The sequence below is a fragment of the Thalassophryne amazonica genome, chromosome 8 (genome assembly GCF_902500255.1).
Source record: "Thalassophryne amazonica chromosome 8, fThaAma1.1, whole genome shotgun sequence".
Lineage (NCBI taxonomy): Eukaryota > Metazoa > Chordata > Actinopteri > Batrachoidiformes > Batrachoididae > Thalassophryne > Thalassophryne amazonica.
In genome coordinates this window covers 104685325-104704985 of record NC_047110.1, presented here as the reverse complement: position 1 = coordinate 104704985, position 19661 = coordinate 104685325, and the positions used below count along the sequence as shown (strand labels likewise).

General features: G+C 41.0%; 1 protein-coding gene and 1 long non-coding RNA gene across 2 annotated transcripts in view; both read left to right on the top strand.

The window, feature by feature from the left end:
- Positions 1–19661, top strand: part of smpd3 (sphingomyelin phosphodiesterase 3) — a 182188-nt gene that overhangs the window by 104752 nt on the left and 57775 nt on the right. The gene's annotated exons all lie outside the window — the stretch shown is intronic.
- Positions 1282–10304, top strand: LOC117516237. The gene is made up of 3 exons (XR_004562338.1): positions 1282–1291; positions 5580–5582; positions 10212–10304. It is a non-coding gene; the product is annotated as an uncharacterized LOC117516237 (long non-coding RNA).

The window sequence follows — 19661 nt, the reverse complement described above, 5'->3', positions numbered from 1 at the left end:
CAAGGTCAGTTCAGTTTATTGACACAAATTTCTGTCCTACTGTTTCAAAAGGCTTCCCTTTGAAATTAAGGACAATTCATTCCAAATGTTCTTGTTGATGCCTTTACGGTGTCAAATCTCGTGCATAATCACGTTCTCGCTGGGGAGGCCGAGATTTCGTTGTCATTGTGGTGGAACGGAGAAGCAACAAGCAACTTGTTTGCAACATTGCGTTGTTATGGAGGTGAGTTCAACCAAAATATGTATTTAGGTGTTTAACTAAGATAATCGTGTCTTTAATGTGAGTTTTTTTTAAAATAAATAAATAAATAAAGCGTGTTGCTATTAGGGTTGCGTGTCATGAACCGGTTCTTTTCGGGTATCTTTAAGAAATTATTCGACCCACCAATATCAGTAGTCTTTTTGCTAAACGATTCCCTTATCGGTTCTTCAGAGTGGCCTTGTTTTTGGGGTTGTTTATGAGGAAAATTATCATTTCTCTAAATTGATTACAGACCCTGCAGCGGCTCTGTAATCAACCGTTTCTGCAGCACGGCTTTGCTTTGAACCTTGAACCAATGAAGCAGTGCTTCGATCTGCTGCTTCCTTGGTTCATTTTATTTCGCTTTATCTTAATTTTTTCCTGCTAAAACCCTAAAGAGCATATGTCTGTGAGTATTATTTACCTTTTTTATGTTAAACTGACATGTTATGGTCTTCTGACACAGTTGACAGATGTATTTTATAACTTAAAAACAGGACAGACGCTAACTCCTTAGCATGTCTATGCATTTTCAATGTTAAAGTTATAATTAAGCTGAGCCATTATCAAGCCTCCCTCCCCAGCACGCAAATGATCCTGGGATACTCTAAAACTGTGATTTGTAGAAGCCAAAAACCTGTTTATTGAGATTTTTGAAAAGTGCATGTACAAGGTGTGCATGAGTGTCAGCAGGTGAAGCATTAAAATACAGGGCGGGTGTGCCTAATCACCTAATTGCTTTATTTTTAATAACAGGGAAAAATGAAAACAGATTAGCACTCTTATACAGAAATAGTCCAAACCTGTGGGCTGCAGACCCCTTGTGGGCCATGAAGATACCATACTATTCTGTTGTGGTTCTGCCCAGTGGCCCATTTGGCCATGGTTTGTGGTTTGGTCGTATCTGTGGTTTTTCATGTTGTCTAATTGGCTCTGGGGGCTTTAGGTTTTGTATGTATTCAGCTGTCGTCATTGATTTCTTTAAGTATTATTCTTTTGTGTATGTGGTCTTTCTCTGTATAGGTTTTTGTTCATGTCTGGGTCCCTCATGTTCCACCCCTGCACCCTAATCTGTCTGTAGTGTTTTCCATTTGCACTCCCTCACTAGTTTGAGTTCCTCTGTTGTTTTGGTTTTCTACTTCATTATGGTCTTTGTTTAGTTTTTAGTGTGATTTTAGTGTGAATTGCTTGTTTTCTTATTTTCTCTGTTTTCTGCAGTACTCTTATGTGCACCTTTGTTTTTTCTGCTTTTCTGTATATTTTATTATGTTCCACTCACCTACAGATTCTGTTTTGTTCTGTTCACCTTTATTATTTGTTGTCACGTGACCTTTGACCCCATCACACACGTCCTGCATTTTGTTCAGTCAGCTTCTCCTGTGCACTGGCTCCTCCTCATTCCCCTGATTCAAGTCACCTGTTCTTCATCAGTTTGGTTATTTAAGCACTTCCTTGTGTGTCTATCAGTGTTGGCTCATTGTTAATGTTTCTCTCTGTGCTCTTAGGTAGTGATGGGATGATGATACCTCAAGGAGTGTATTGACACACTACACAAATGACTGTGTCGGCACTGTGTTGACACTGTGTTGGTCGCTCAATAGTGACCCCTGCAGTAGTTATAAAATCATTGCAGATAAATAAGATGGAAAAGTTACCGTGCTGCAAACGCAACGTCAGCCTGTGAAGTAGTTAATCGCCAGTCCTCTATTTAAAATATGATCTCATCATTGCATAATTTCATGTGCTCAATTTGTGTGTCGAGTTAAGCTGTTCATGAGAAGAGTTTCAAATTTGCTTTAAACCTTGTTTGTGTAAATGCTAAACTGAGTTGGTTTGTAAAACATAGCAAATTTGTCTGTAATAAAATTCAGAGTTAAAATTTGTAACTTGTGTATGGAAATTTGTTAACTTAAGTGTTAAAGCATACAAAATAAAAGACTGAAAATAGATTCATTTATGCATTTTTATTGAAGAACAAAGGTTTCTGAAGTGTCTTTGCTCCAAGGCGATTTCTCCTCTTACACACCAGTTCCCCTGCCTTAGAAAAAAAACTCTTTCACAGGGTACAGATGACGATGGTGAGCATAAACATTTCAGTGCGAGTTGATAAAGGTGTGTATATGTTTTCTGGTTAGTCTTCCAGTATTGTAAAGGAGTACAAACATATCTAATTGGAAAAATAACAGTAAACAATGCCGAAAGGAGAAAAAGATTTATCTTATTTGGCGTCAAAAGATCAAAATTATTCTAGACTATTATTCTTTGAACGTGCCATGAAGTCAGTGGAGCAAGGTGAGGGCAAGCAAAAATCCACCAGCAAAACTCCATCCAACAAATCTGCAACATGTTGATACAGTTTGTTTCCTTATAAACACAATTTGGCACGGTGCAGCTGAACGACACACAGGTCCTGTATCGGTCACGTGATTTTTTTCTTAAAGCGATACGCGCACCAATACGGGGTTTCACTCTTGTGTGCTCGGCACAGTGTTGACGCACCAGTGTTGTTCATCCCATCACTACTGTTAGGTTCTCGTTTGCTCCATAAGAAGTCCTCTGTATGTTTCAAGACTCTGTTTTTTTTTTTTTTGTAGTCCCCCAGGTCATGATTTAGTGACATTTTGGTTTGTTTTAGGATTTTGCTTTCTGGAGCTGTGTGGCTTTTTGTGGGAACTTGGTCACGTGCACATTTAAGACTGTTTTGGTTTTGTGTAGATTTTTTGGAAAGAACAAAGTAAATCACCTTTGTTTTTGGAATCATATCCTCCTGAGTTTTCTGCCGGGGTGGTGGCCAAGTGGTTAATGCGCTTGGTTTCAGTGCAGAAGGTTCCGGGTTCAAATCCCACCCCTGCCAAATTTCTCCATGTAATGTGGAGTTGCGTCAGGAAGGGCATCCGGCGTAAAACTTGTGCCAATTCAACATGCAGATCCACCTTGGATTTGCTGTGGCGACCCCGAATGCAAACAAGGGAGCAGCCGAAGGGACTTACATATCCTCCTGAGTCTTCTGCCTGCATTTATTGGGGTTCATCTAGACTTTGCACCATTCCTAACAGTTTTCCGTGTTGTGGGTCAGCAAACCATGTCCATCAGATAACATGCAATATGTTGTCCATCCCATGCTTATTTGTCCTTGATTATTATTATTATTATTATTATCATTATTATTTATTTATTTATTTATTTTGGGGGGGCAATACAAAAGTCTGAACACAGAAAAAAGCATGATACACAAGAGACACTTTTTTGACAGGTGCAGTTTATACTCTGGAAGATACATGGTAAATTTTGCAGAGTAAAATATACTCTGCAAGGATAACATTTGGTCTCAGTCCAAATAGAGTTAAATATAAATTTACTCTGTTGGAACTACATTTGATCCAGTTCCAAACAGAGTAATGTACACTCTGTCATAGAGTGAAATCAGATCTATCATAGGGCTAAATCAAGTCATTCAACTCTAAGAGTCATTTATACTATGATAATGATTTTACACTATGCTAGTATTTATACAACTGTGTGAAATGAGACCAGATGTTATCCCAGCAGAATTAATTTTATTCTGCAGTATTTACTGTGCAGTGTGTACAGTTTAATGGAATACCCCCCTCTGGAGTTTCTCCAGGCACGTCCAACTGGGAGTAAATCATGGAGTATACCCAGAATGCACCATAGGGATGCTGTAGTCCACCCCGCTGGGAATCCTTTGGGATCTCATCGGAAGAGCTGCAGGATGTGTAGGTAGGCAGCTAAAGGTATTCTATTCATGATTTTGCACTAACGAGTCAGCATTGGATACATGGCAGATAAATGCCGCCTATCAGACGATGATGGATGCACAGAAGTGAAATTAAAAGCTTGTTTATGGTCTGTTTTACACCAGAAAGAGGAAACTGGATGCAGAAATCAGCCAAGACATGCATTTAATTTCACATTATTTTTACTTGTATTGTATCTCACTCCTTCTGTCTAAAACTTCCATCACCCAGTTTGGTTGTTGGAGCGTCGTAATAGATTTTGTTAGAGTACAGTCTGTCCATCTGCACTGTAAATTGTGATTTTGTCTTATTGTTATCTTAACATATTATTCTATGTCATTAAGACACATGATTACTGAGGTTGTTATAATAACATGAAATTATTAGTTAAAAACGTCTCAGAAACAAAATAAATGCTAATTTGAAAATCCAGGCCCAACTGAATTAGAAATGTAAGTCAACTTGACTTTGGGGATAAAAATGCCTGCGTCATCATGCTTTTCTTGAAATGCATTGTGGGAATGCAGCTGCTTGCGGGTGAACATGTGCTCCTTTCCTCCCTTCCTCCATTTTGGACGCAAGTTGGAGGGCATCGTCGACCGCATGTTTCTTCGGAGGTAAAACTTTCACTCTGTGAAATTAATCGATTTCATTTAAGTGTGTGTGTGTGTGTGTGTGTGTGTGCGCAAATTCAAATCACAACCAAGCAGGTCAATCAATTAATAAATCCAAGTCAAGTTAACTGACACAAAAGGTTTACACAACTTACAGTTTTAATTAAAATGAAACAGATTTGCTAGTTCAGACAACTACCCTAAATAGTTAAATCAATTGACAAATCCAAGTCAACTTAACTGAAACAAAAGGTTTATAAAACTGACCATTTCAGATTCAAACAACTACCTGAATGAGTTAAATCAATTATGAAAGATAAATCAACCCAAACTAATGCAGGTGTTTACCCAACAAGGAATATCTAACCTAGATAACAACTTATTTTCTTTCACTTAACTTGAAATTTTAAGGCAGCCCTTTCACTCGGATTTTTAAGTTGAAACGACACGTTTGATTTTACAGTGTGGTGTTTATGGACTAGGCTTTGTGACTTGATACGGGCATATTCATGGGAAAGGTTGTAAAATCATTGCAGTCATTTGCTGAACAGTGGCCATGACAGGAGATAAGACACTTCTGTAAGTCACACCGGGTTGTCACAGTACTAGAATTTCAAACTGGATATGATACCCAGGAAAATACTCTGAGAAGAAGTTGTCTGATGTAGTGGAAAACAAAATATAACTTAACTGTACTATATTTTGTTTAGGTAGTGCAAAAAAAGACAAATTTTTAGGTTGTCTGATGTAATCCAAAAAAAAAAAACAACTTGAAAGTCACACTTTCGACACCGAACAGTACTTAAATGAAACCCTGTGCAAACATGTTATATCTAATAATATTCTGTGACTGTCTTTTTCTTTAGCCAGCTTTCATTTTTATTGCCGAAGGTAACGTTGTACTGCGACTGGCTGGTCAGAGACACCAGCTGGCTGTCTCTGACTCCATGTCTTAGTGAGGTGCAGTGGGTGCTGCTACATACTGGTTTTCCATCCGCTTTGAGCCAGAAGGAGAGCAGTCGGAACAGGGTTTTTTGCGCTTGGAATGTAACAGCAGTTAAATGAGTGTGGGGAGGCGTTGTGTGCCTGCCTGTCTGCAGTGGTGATGTGTGTCAGATGGAGCAGGCGAAGGTGGCACTGTATTGAAACAGTTGCAAATGAGTATCTAATCCGATAGCAATTTTTTAAAACATTTATCTTTTTTTTCCAGCAAGAAACAAAACAAAATATCAGCAGATCATTCTCAAATGTACAAGCACAAGTAAAGAGAAATTAAATATGTGATACAACCCGAACATCCAATTCCAGCACACAAACCCCACAAAACAATAATAAAAAAAAACACTCACAGCTAGGGGTGGGTATTGATAAGACTGAATTGTTTCTGTAATTTATGTTTGTAGCATGGCCCAAGCAGAGGGTCACCCCTTTGAGTCTGGTCTGCTTGAGGTTTCTTCCTCAGAGGGAGTTTTTCCTTACCACTATTGCTCTGAGGGTTGGTAAGGTTAGACCTTACCTGTGTGAAGCGCCTTGAGGCAACTCTGTTGTGATTTGGCGCTATATAAAGGAAAATAAAAAATAAAATTAAATATTTTTATCGATTCCGCTTATCAAGCCGATTCCCTTACGACTACCTCCTGTGAATTTTCTGTGTACAACATTTTATTAAGTCTTAAAGTAAATAAATATGAAATTAGTCACTGGATCCTTGATCTCTGGACATGAATAGAAATAAGCAAAAACCTGTGGTTTTTGTCAAACGCATTTCCTTTCAGACATTAATGGCATGAATGTCACTCCATACCTCTGAGCTGAGCTCTTACAGCCAGCTGCATGTCAACATCAATGTAATTCATAAAGAACGCAGGACGTCTCCTGTTGGGAGGCAAAACACGTTTTAGTCAATTGTAGTTTGTTTGTATTACAACATTTAGAAAGAGGTGTCATTTGACTTAAACGCTGATTCGCTTTGAAGTTATTAATTCCAACTGGACTCTAACTTGACTCGGCAGAGAGTGGCACAGAGAACCAACGAAGCAGTGGGTCGGAGCACTACTTCATTGGCTGAATCTTCAAAGCTGAGCCGTTACAGAAGCGGTTGATTACAGAGCTGCTGCAGGGTCTGTAATCAACATAGAGAAATGATCATTTTCCCGACAAACACCATCAAAAACAACTTAATGATTCTCGAAAAGAACCAGTTCTCAATACCCTGTTATGTGTCGGACGCAGCTCGGAGAACCGACCAGCGTTTGAAGGACCCAGTATGAAATAAGCAGAGCACGGTACAAAGGCTAACTGAATTTAATACATAACAGTGATAATAACAAAAAGGTGCGGCCTGGCGTGGTGCGCTCCCAGCAGCGCTAACGGTCCGGAGCCAGAAGCTGTTTCGGACCCAAGGACCCCGCCGACACCCCCCAGGTGGCCGCAACAACCGAGTCTGTGAAAGAAGGAACCATTAAGTGAGTCCACACTCTACACACAGAACACTTAAAGGTGTACAAACAGCAAACACCTCCTGGCTTGATTACTGATCAGCTTCCCAACCTGCAGGCATGGAACATCCAGTTCACAAAACTCCACTGCAGTGGAAGCTGATACATGACTAACAAACAGCTCAATACAATAAGGTGTGAGGGACACCACATTTACTGACTGTATAACTGTTAGTCACAAAATCTAACGTACCTCAGGAAGTGTGCTGACGAGCGTGAGACCTCACCCCCTCCTCTTTCACAGACTGTGCATCAAACCTGGACGTTCTCAGCATCCGCTGTTGATGAGATGGCTCCCGAGACGACGATCTCACCCGTCTGGTCACAAGGTCGAGTCTCTGGCAAATACACACTGTGCACTCCAGTCTTAAATGCCACCATGTTCCAATCCATCCAGATGCACCACAGCTGTGAGTCCTGACGAGTCGCAGGTGATCAGGGTGAGGTCCTGACAGCCTCAGCAACACAGCCACTCAGTCCCAAACGCAAGCCACCTGGGAGGAAAACCAAAAAACAGAAACAAACCGGCAGCCAGGCCCCCCCAGCCATATAACATACCCAACCCTACTCACAGCACATCCATGACAATCTGCTCAGTCAGGTCCAAATGTTTTCAATGATCTAATGGCCCAGTCACACGGCACATGACGATTCCTGAATGAAGGGAAAAAAGTAAAAAAAAAAGTCACAATTCGTTGAGAAAAGGTGGACGAAAGAGCTTTATCACCGAATAGCCTGTGAAGCAAGAGCGCAAAAGGGATGAAAGAGGAACTTAACAAAACCGAAGCTAACGATCTCGACACTTTAAACGAAACGCGCCTGGAGCCACAGCTGGAGCAGTGTGTGTCTGCATCTCTGAGTTCCAGGACTTGGCGCTGGGACGGAGCTCATAGCGCCTGAGTCCTGGAGAAACTGCAAACAGAAGCTGTGGAGATCTGTGTGCACGTTGGTGGACCACCTGCTCTGGTTCCTCGTCCAGAACAAAAGAGGGATGATCTCCTTCATCATCAGAATCCTCACTGTCTGACGACACACTGCGCACTCCGTCTTGCTCCAGTTAAAAAAAAAAGCCTCTGGTGTGCCATGGTCACTGCTGTGTCACTTCATTATGTTCTAAGCCATATATATTGATTTATAACAGAAAACTGTCAAAAGGGGGGATAAATATAAGTGTAAAGATGATTGAATATATCAGAGCAGTAAATTGATCAGTGCATGTGAATGCCGCACATTGACTCCCATGTGCGATTATTTCAACCAGCTGCAGCTGATCCACAACGTGAATTCTTCCTTCCAGAACAGCTCTTTATATAATCATCTGAATCATCTACCTGTTGCCACATGTACATAAGGGCTGGACTGTTATTCCTACACTTACATTGTTATATTTAATAAAAAAATAATAACCGCACGCAACAGCTGCTGCTGCCGCTGCATTCAAGTACCGTCGGAAATTAGACAACTTTTTGTTGTTTCAAATTCAGCAGTTGCTTGTGGCAAAATAATTAATTGTATCCACACAAAAGATTAATTCTTCCCTATATAAGCCCAGTGAAGCTGACTCCCCACCCAGATAAAAAATTCTAAGCAAACAGGCTGAGTTTGCCCTGTAATTTCTGACGGTACGTGAACGCAGCAGCAGCCTCAGCGCTCACAAACTGGCTTCTGCACTGTGTGAATACATTCAGCTGGTCGAACGAAGTCAAATTAAACAATAACGTTACAAAAACTAAACAAACGATTCAAAAATGATAAGAATGACAGCAAAATGAAACATGGACGAATTGAGGTTTTCGTTGCCCTTCGTTCAAATTTTTCAACAGTTTAAAAATGCTGACGAAGGGCCAGCTGCTGGAACGAAGCTGCGCGAAGGTTAAACGATGCCAACGAAAGTCCAAATTTCTTGTTTCGTTAGGGCTTCGTTGCCCTTCGTTAAGTGCCGTGTGACTGGGCCATAAGAGAAGCGATACAAGGTAGCCACAATTGTAGAAGCCCATCAGCCCTCCCTCTGAGTCTAAACTTTTTTTTCCAAGTCAAAAAAAAAACAAAAAAAACATGAGATGGATGTGGAGCTTTCCAGGACAATGATTTTCTGCGACATGCTAGCAATGAGTTAAAGGCAATTACATGACTTAGTAAAGGACACAGTGGGGACTCAAGGAACTCCAAAAATACCGATCAGCAGCTAAGGCTCCAGCCTGACTCCAAGAATGTGACAGATAACATCAAAATATGAAATCCAACATGGTTGAAGTGTGTGGCAAATAAACATAACTTAAATCACAGGGAGAGGAGTTACATCTATCACACAGCTCAGAAACATTGGGATAAATTCGGGATAATTTGAACTTTGATAAATGAGGCCTGTGTACTACTTTAAATCAAGCTTTTTCCACTTGAGCTGGTCAAATTAAAGCCAGTTCTTTTGAGGCAGCAATTTGAGACCGTGCCGTTGTTACTACTCGGCTGGATTACTGTAATTCACTGTATGTGGGGGTTAATGCATCCACCATCACCAGTCTTCAGATGGTATAAAACGCTGCTACACTTCTTATAACCGGCACATGTAAATATGAGCACATTTCCTCAGTGTTAGCCTCACTCCACTGGCTGCCCATACATTTTAGGACTCATTTTAAATTTCTTTTACTTGTTTTTTAAATCCCTGAATGCTGTGGCGCCGCCTGACCTCTCTGAGCTCCTACACTTTTATAAACCCGCCCACTCTCTCAGGTCAGCTGGTCCTGAGTGTGCCGAAAACTAATCAGAAGCTCAGAGGGAACTGCGCCTTCACTGTTGCGGTTCCAAAATTCTGGAATGACCTGCCTCAACAGATTAGACAGACCTCATCTGTCTGCTTTTCTCCTTGACCTTTGACACCTGTTAAGATGCTAAATTCATTCATTTATTTGATTTCATCTTTATTTTTACTCATGTTGTATAGCTTTTAATTATTTTAGTTGTATTTTGTTTACAGTTTTATGTGAATTGTTATGTCTTTTATGATTTTATTTATTCTTCTGTACAGCACTTTGGTCCACTGTGGTTGTTTTAAAGTGCCTAACAAATAAAGTTGGTTGGTAATTACAGGTATCGTCAGCACCAGCTTTGACATCGGGATCCAGTTTTTGAACTGTTCAAAAATTTCATCTCGGTTTTCTAAATCGTTGGTAGTACATGATGGTGTCTTCGCAGTATTCATAGACTTAACGGCTTCAATCACATTCAAACCTAAATGGGTTGTTTGTAGTGACTACGGCTTGAAGCTTGTTTGATTGTGCTCTGTTGGGGTAAAGATTCGAAGCAGAGTGTTGTGAAAGTGTCGTGACACGGACCCACAACAGGGGGCGTTAATGAACGGACAGTGGATAAGCCAAAAAGTAACAATTTAATTTTGTGAATCGCACAACGAAGTACAGACAATAACAATATGGTGGAATGTCAATTATACACAAGGTGACGTGTGGGCAGGCTCGACGATAGAAGACGTCTGGCGAGAGAAGAGCCGGATCCCACACAGCTTCCACCACCAACGGATCTGAAGAACACCGGAGCCGCCAAGCCCTGCGCCCCAGGTGGCCACTGTCTTCAGCAGTCAGACCCGGTACTGCTGGCAGAGAACAGAGACAGTACTGATGAGTGTGAGTTCGCACACTCAGTAATCCCACAGTCAGTGTTTAGTTAGGAGGGAGCACCTCCACCTCCAATCACACACTCGTGCAGCTCCTGTTTAACCATTTATCTGGTTTGGGGTGTGAGGCGAAGCCGTCACTGATCACACCAAATGCTAATCCCACAGATAAGGACACACCACAGGAAAACGGCTGCAAAGAAGTTCAGATTGTTACTTTGTAAGTCAGCAGAGAAGTTACCTGATTGGTAGCTGATTTCTCGGCAGGGAGGTGGAGTTGCAATCCGGCCTTTATGGTGATGTGTAGTGGATGAGTGACAGCTGGTACGGATGATGATGAGTGACAGCTGTCACTCCCGGTCGCTCCGACGCCCTCTCGTGCTTGAAGCCCGCACTTCAAGCAGGGCGCCATCTTGTGGTGGTGGGCCAGCAGTACCTCCTCTTCAGCGGCCCACACAACACAGAGGCAGCGTTTGTTGCGCTTTATGTTGAAAGTTGAGCAGCTCGCTCATGTCTGGCCGAGGACGCAGCTCCTTTCTTTCATTTTTGGATGGGTTGCCAGTTCTGCACTTTATAAGCCAGCCTGTTAGAAGGCAAACTGGATTAAACCATTTCATCCTATTTCTGTAGTTTTTGAATCTTGGCTGATCATAGTAGAATGGTACCCTGTGGAATAGGGTGTCCTCTTTCAGATTTGACATTTTCCCAAGAGAAAACTTGAGATCACCTACCTCATTTACATACAAACAATATGGCTGCCTGTGCTCTTTAAATAAATAGATAAATTTACATTTCCTCAACTATTTCAGCTGTTTGATTTCTTTAAAAGGCCAAATTAGTGTTTTCAGACATAAGAAATAAAAACATTACACACTTTAGGAGCATAACAGAATTTCTTAATGGACAAATCTGCATTTATTCCATTTAAATATGGATCTTCATCCATATTAGAAAATATGCTTTGACAATGAAAATTCCTTTAATTGAACGTTCTTGTGTAATCACAATGGAGCCATCGCAGCGGTAAACTATTGCTGCCTTCTCGCTCTTGTAATGGAGGCTGAGACACACACTGGCTTTTCATGAGGCTTTCACTTGTGATACTCCACTATTGATTGATTATTTATTTCAAGCTTTACAAAATAAGCATTTCTTTGACATTTACATTTACCCACATTGGGTTGAAAAGAACAGGAAATACATACGTACGTACATACATACATACATACATACACGCGCATTTAGCCCGAAAAGGGGTGGGAAGAAGACGTGCTTAAGACTATCAAATCTATTTGGAAAAATGTCCTTTTACTGAACATTTTTTTTCATAACACAAGTGGTATTTTTTGTTGTTGTTGTTGTTTTTTAACCTTTCCCATGAAAATGTCCTGCAATCCTTCCAGGTCATCATCTGCTCGTTATTCAAAAAATGTTGAATACATTTTGATTATTTTCATGCTAAATTTGAAACTGCAAACAGAGGAGACCTTCACTCACTCATGTCTGCTTCAGTTGAGGCGGGTGCTGGTGTGCTGTGCAGCCTGCAGCCATCATTCTCATTCTCTGACACGCCGAACATGCTGCTTTTTTAGCGTGAGCTCTCGCCAAGACCTGTCCCAGAAAGAAAAGTCATCAAGAAATTCAGCAACCAGCAGACGTGTGGAAATTGTGTAGCGTGTGCACATGGCAATTCATGGATGCATGGATCTAAGTGTGCAGAATAATGTTTTGTGATTGTACTGGGTTTTGTTTTTTTTTTGGTTTGTTTGTCTTTTCTGGCATCTGTGCTTGTGGCCGAGAGTGCAGTGTGTACTGTTTAGTTTTGAAATAATCATTCTGAGGTTTATTTTATTAGTGTTAGGAAGTTTTACATCTTTTACAAAGACTCTTTTTGCAGTGTGAGTCCCATACAGGACCTGAGGCTCATTGGACTGGTAGTAATCACCAGGATACTGCAGCATGCTGTGGATGAGTCTAAGACTCCCCCCTGGACAGGACAACAGTCCAAAACAGGTTACTTTCCCAGACAAGCCAGAAGAACTGAGACAAAGACATACAGTAGTGTTCAGAATAATAGTAGTGCTATGTGACTAAAAATATTAATCCAGGTTTTGAGTATATTTCTTATTGTTACATGGGAAACAAGGTACCAGTAGATTCAGTAGAAAAAAAGTAGAAAAGGGGGTGTTCACAATAATAGTAGCATCTGCTGTTGACGCTACAAACTCAAAACTATTATGTTCAAACGGCTTTTATTAGCAATCCTGTGAATCACTAAACTAGTATTTAGTTGTATAACCACAGTTTTTCATGATTTCTTCACATCTGCGAGGCATTAATTTTGTTGGTTTGGAACCAAGATTTTGCTCGTTTACTAGTGTGCTTGGGGTCACTGTCTCGTTGAAACACCCATTTCAAGGGCATGTCCTCTTCAGCATAAGGCAACATGACCTCTTCAAGTATTTTGACATATCCAAACTGATCCATGATACCTGGTATGCGATATATAGGCTCAACACCATAGTAGGAGAAACATGCCCATATCATGATGCTTGCACCACCATGCTTCACTGTCTTCACTGTGAACTGTGGCTTGAATTCAGAGTTTGGGGGTCATCTCTCAAACTGCGGCCCTTGGACCCAAAAAGAACAATTTTACTCTCATCAGTCCACAAAATATTCCTCCATTTCTCTTTAGGCCAGTTGATGTGTTCTTTGGCAAATTGTAACCTCTTCTGCACATGTCTTTTATTTAACAGAGGGACTTTGCGGGGATTCTTGCAAATAAATTAGCTTCACACAGGTGTCTTCTAACTGTCACAGCACTTACAGGTAACTCCAGACTGTCTTTGATCATCCTGGAGCTGATCAGTGGGTGAGCCTTTGCCATTCTGGTTATTCTCCTATCCATTTTGTTGGTTGTTTTCCGTTTTCTTCCACGCGTCTCTGGTTTTTTGTCCATTTTAAAGCATCAGAGATCATTGTCGATGAACAGCCTATAATTTTTTGCACCTGCGTATACGTTTTTCCCTCTCCAATGAACTTTTTAATCAAACTACGCTGTTCTTCTGAACAATGTCTTGAACGTCCCATTTTCCTCAGGCTTTCAAAGAGAAAAGCATGTTCAACAGGTGCTGGCTTCATCCTTAAATAGGGGACACCTGATTCACACCTGTTTGTTTCACAAAATTGATGAACTCACTGACTGAATGCCACACTACTATTATTGTGAACACCCCCTTTTCTACTTTTTTTTTTTTTACTAATAGCCCAATTTCATAGCCTTAAGAGTGTGCATATCATGAATGCTTGGTCTTGTTGGATTTGTGAGAATCTACTGAATCTACTGGTACCTTGTTTCCCATGTAACAATAAGAAATATACTCAAAACCTGGATTAATCTTTTTAGTCACATAGCACTACTATTATTCTGAACACTACTGTAGACTGAAGTACACACCTGGAATCGAACCTCGGTCTATTTCAGTTATCCGACTCCTAACTCACAGAGCCACCTGTTCTGCTTCATCACTGAATGCCATCAAACTATCATGAACATAATTTGATCTTCATCATGTGCATAAAGTTGTGTCATTATAAACCGCAGTCTGTGGACTGAAACCAAGTGACTGCTCGTTCTTGTGTGCATCGGCGCGTGTACAGACACATGAATCCCCCCCCCAGGCGTCTTGTCAGGTTCAGGGTGCACCCACACCTATTCAAGCATAGCTAAGGCCCTGAAATATTAACGCAGACTGTGCAGACAGACAGGGGAAGACGACAACAACAGAACAGGAAGTAATGACTACGGAGAGCAACAGAGAAAAAAGATGGGATTAGATATAAGTACCATCTGTTCTGTGGTGACAGTCATATGAAATAACAGCAATAAATGTGCTTTTATCATTATGGGTTTGAATGCATTCTTCAGGGATAACACTGGTCAACACGATTTTTCTTGCATGGAGTTTTTCCAGTGGATTTTGTGTAATTTGGGGGCACTGAATCCACATCTGGTGTTAGTTTTCCAATCACATCATGTTTTTGAGATGTGAAAACATATTTCTCATATCAAGCGTTGAAGCAAAAGCTGCAGTCTCGCACACTTCTTCAACACCATAAACGATATTACGGCTCTTTGTTCACATTTCGCAAACCTGGCTTAAAAACTATGCTTTTGAAGCTGTTTTGTGCAGGATTAGTGCCGTCAAACTCGTGAGTGAATGAGCAACTTTTGCATAATCCATCAATATGGAACATGCAGATTGCAAAAAAAAACAAACATGATGTGATAGAAGAAATCTGAGCTCAGATTCAGCACCCCAAAATGACCCGAAATCAGTTCTCAAAATCCATGCAAGAAAAAAAATTTGTTGACCAGTGTTAATAGTGTTTAAGTTTCTGATGGGTTTCGTTGTGCAGATGGGTGCGTCCCGCTGTTACTGTTGTGTCACGGCTAACTTTAGTCTATAGGTAAATCACTAACAGGCTTCGCCGTGGAGAAGTAGAGGCTGGCGTAGCAGTAACGGCGTATTAGCGGAGGTGACACAGTGGTAGCAGAGCAACGGTGTCGCCATTGAATGATCCCCCCCCTAAATATCGGTCCGCCCTGCCTTCACTGTGCATGTGTCATTTTGGAGTGTCAGCATCGATTCACAGATTATCACCCCATTTTTGCTTCAGACTGTCTCCAGTCTTCATCTATGTCAGCGACAGATATCTGAAGCTTTTGTACAATAATCATTTCCACATAAATTCAGCATTATTTCATCAAAAAAGACAGGGTACCGATCGCCACTGCAGCACATCTGAGGCTGATGTGCTGCTGCGCCTACATCATTTCAGAGAGTCAGTAGCGAATCACTGATTATTGCTTTGTTTCTGCTTAAAACAACCTCGATTCTGCTTTAAATTGACATTAGAATGATTTAAGAGGTTTTACTTTGTCATCTGATGGCTAATAATCACATTATTCCCTTTAATCAGTTTGGGTGTAGAGAGTCAGTCTCAGACGCATGCACAGTGAAGGCAGGGCGGACCAATTTTTAGATGGGACCATTCCGTTGGCGACACTGGCATTTTAGCGTGAACGTCGAAGGTTTGAAGCATGTTGAAAAACATCACTGTTGCCCAGCTGACATCAACTAACTGCCCGGTCACACTGCGATCGCAGAACGAAGGAAAAAAGTCACAAGTCGAAAAAGTGGACGAATGAGCCTGGACTTCTCCATCATGAAAAGCCTGCAAGTGCAGAGCGCATAAAAGACTGAAACTAACAAAAGAAAAATGAACTGCGACCTTGACGCTTTGCAGCTGCAAGAGCTAGTTGTCTTGACAACAGGTTTGTTAATGTGTGCGCACATGCACATTGCAGCCAGAGACGGCTACAACGTGCGTAAATAGTTAACGCAGTTAAACAAACATTCTTGCTGTTATTTCTATAAACGTTGCTTTTCGTCCCACACATGGACGAGTCACGTTCAGCTTGTCAGATGTTTAGTTATTGATCCATTCAGATATCATTGATGTTCATGCAAGACGTCGGACTTGGGAGGTTGGACAACAGTCAAATGGCTCGCTGACGGTACGGGAACTACGCAAACGATGAGGAACCGTCAAGACAGAAAGCAAAACGGAATACAGATGAATTGAAGTTGTCGTCGGGATTCGTTCACATTTTTCAACAGTTTGAAGCGCCAGCTACAGGAACAAAGCTGGACGACTGCTAAATGATGTCAACATAAGTCCAGATTTCGTGTTTCGTTTTGGCTTCGGTGTCCTTCGTTAGTTCCATGTGATCGGGGCTTTAGCTCCTTCGAGGTCTGGCCGACCTCAGCACCGGTCGAACGTTAATCTACCTTTTACTCTCCATTGGCAAACGCCTGGCTAATCTTCAGCATGTGAATGCACAAAAACATTTGATTTCAGACTTTTGTTTGACTTTTTTTAGTGCGTAATGCTAGACTACGGCCGTCAGGATGGCGGTTTTGTCTCTTTTTGACAAACAGTGCGGTCAGCGTCAGTCTGGTTGTAGTACTTAATTACAACCATACGGCCTTCGTGACAGGTATGGAGCAGTTTGAAGTTGCCTTGGTGGCGTCTCCGCTCGCCCGTCAGCGTGCCTTCTCTCTCTGCACTTCAGACTGAACACCTTTCAGTCGTCTTTTCTCTGTGAACTTTTATTCCTCGGCTTCATTAGTGTGCAGCCTCCCACTACCACTCCAATCCTACTCGCCTCCTCAGCTTCTCCCTTCTCCTTTTTTTCTTCTTCTTCTTCTCAAGGACTTCTCTGCACTGATGCTAAAGGTGTCTGATTAGAGCGATGGTGAATTTTGTGCAGCTCAACAAAAGCAGTCGTGGAGATTGTACAAAATGTAGAAGTTTGTGAGAAAGTATTGGAACAAAAAAAAAAAATTGATTTTCATTTAATCCTGAACTCTCTCTGATTGACTCAGCCCACCCACGCGGTCCATAATTCCCACATTTTAATTATGTGATTATTTCAACCTGCACTTCTGGAAGAGGAAATCATACTTTCAAACATGTTTCTTTTCAAATGACTTCATTCTTACATTTAGATTCATTTCATATCAAATCAAATCAATTTTATTTATATAGCGCCAAATCACAACACACAGTTGCCCCAAGGCGCTTTATATTGTAAGGCAAAAGCCATACAATAATTACAGAAAAACCCTAATGGTCAAAACGACCCCCTATGAGCAAGCACTTGGTGACAGTGGGAAGGAAAACTCCCTTTTAACAGGAAGAAACCTCCAGCAGAACCAGGCTCAGGGAGGGGCAGTCTTCTGCTGGGACTGGTTGGGGCTGAGGGAGAGAACCAGGAAAAAGACATGCTGTGGAAGAGAGCAGAGGTCAATCACTAATGATTAAATGCAGAGTGGTGCATACAGAGCAAAACGAGGTGAATAAAAAGAAACACTCAGTGCATCATGGGAACCCCCCAGCAGTCTAAGTCTATAGCAGCATAACTAAGGGATGGTTCAGGGTCACCTGATCCAGCCCTAACTATAAGCTTTAGCAAAAAGGAAAGTTTTAAGCCTAATCTTAAAAGTAGAGAGGGTGTCTGTCTCCCTGATCCGAATTGGGAGCTGGTTCCACAGGAGAGGAGCCTGAAAGCTGAAGGCTCTGCCTCCCATTCTACTCTTACAAACCCTAGGAACTACAAGTAAGCCTGCAGTCTGAGAGCGAAGTGCTCTATTGGGGTGATATGGTACTATGAGGTCCCTAAGATAAGATGGGGACCTGATTATTCAAAACCTTATAAGTAAGAAGAAGAATTTTAAATTCTATTCTGAAATGAACAGGAAGCCAATGAAGAGAAGCCAATATGGGTGAAATATGCTCTCTCCTTCTAGTCCCTGTCAGTACTCTAGCTGCAGCATTTTGAATTAACTGAAGGCTTTTCAGGGAACTTTTAGGACAACCTGATAATAAAGAATTACAATAGTCCAGCCTAGAAGAAATAAATGCATGAATTAGCTTTTCAGCATCACTCTGAGACCTTTCTAATTTTAGAGATATTGCGCAAATGCAAAAAAGCAGTCCTACATATTTGCTTAATATGCGCATTGAAGGATATATCCTGATCAAAAATGACTCCAAGATTTCTCACAGTATTACTGGAGGTCAGGGTAATGCCATCCAGAGTTAGGATCTGGTTAGACACCATGTTTCTAAGATTTGTGGGGCCAAGTACAATAGTTTTATCTGAATTTAAAAGCAGGAAATTAGAGGTCATCCATGTCTTTATGTCTGAAAGACATTCCTGCAGTTTAACTAATTGGTGTGTCCCCTCTGGCTTCATGGATAGATAAAGCTGGGTATCATCTGCGTAACAATGAAAATTTAAGCAATGCTTTCTAATAATACTGCCTAAGGGAAGCATGTAAAAAGTGAATAAAATCGGTCCTAGCACAGAACCTTGTGGAACTCCATAATTAGCCTTAGTCCGTGAAGAATACTCCCCATTTACATGAACAAATTGTAATCTATTAGATAAATATGATTCAAACCACTGCAGTGCAGTGCCTTTAATACCTATGGCATGCTCTAATCTCTGTAATAAAATTTTATGGTCAACAGTATCAAAAGCTGCACTGAGGTCTAACAGAACAAGCACAGAGATGAGTCCACTGTCTGAGGCCATAAGAAGATCATTTGTAACCTTCACTAATGCTGTTTCTGTACTATGATGAATTCTGAAACCTGACTGTAACTCTTCAAATAGACCATTCCTCTGCAGATGATCAGTTAGCTGTTTTACAACTACCTTTTCAAGAATTTTTGAGAGAAAAGGAAGGATGGAGATTGGCCTATAATTAGCTAAGATAGCTGGGTCAAGTGATGGCTTTTTAAGTAATGGTTTAATTACTGCCACCTTAAAAGCCTGTGGTACATAGCCAACTAATAAAGATAGATTGATCATATTTAAGATCGAAGCATTAATTAATGGTAGGGCTTCCTTGAGCAGCCTGGTAGGAATGGGGTCTAGTAGACATGTTGATGGTTTGGAGGAAGTGACTAATGAAAATAACTCAGACAGAACAATCGGAGAGAAAGAGTCTAACCAAATACCAGCATTACTGAAAGCAGCCAAACATAAAGATATGTCTTTGGGATGGTTATGAATAATTTTTTCTCTAATAGTTAAAATTTTATTTGCAAAGAAAGTCATGAAGTCATTACTAGTTAAAGTTAAAGGAATACTCGGCTCAATAGAGCTCTGACTCTTTGTCAGTCTGGCTACAGTGCTGAAAAGAAACCTGGGGTTTTTCTTATTTTCGTCACTTAGAGATGAATAGTAAGATGTCCTAGCTTTATGGGGGGCTTTTTATAGAGCAACAGACTCTTTTTCCAGGCTAAATGAAGATCTTCTAAATTAATGAAATTAATTCA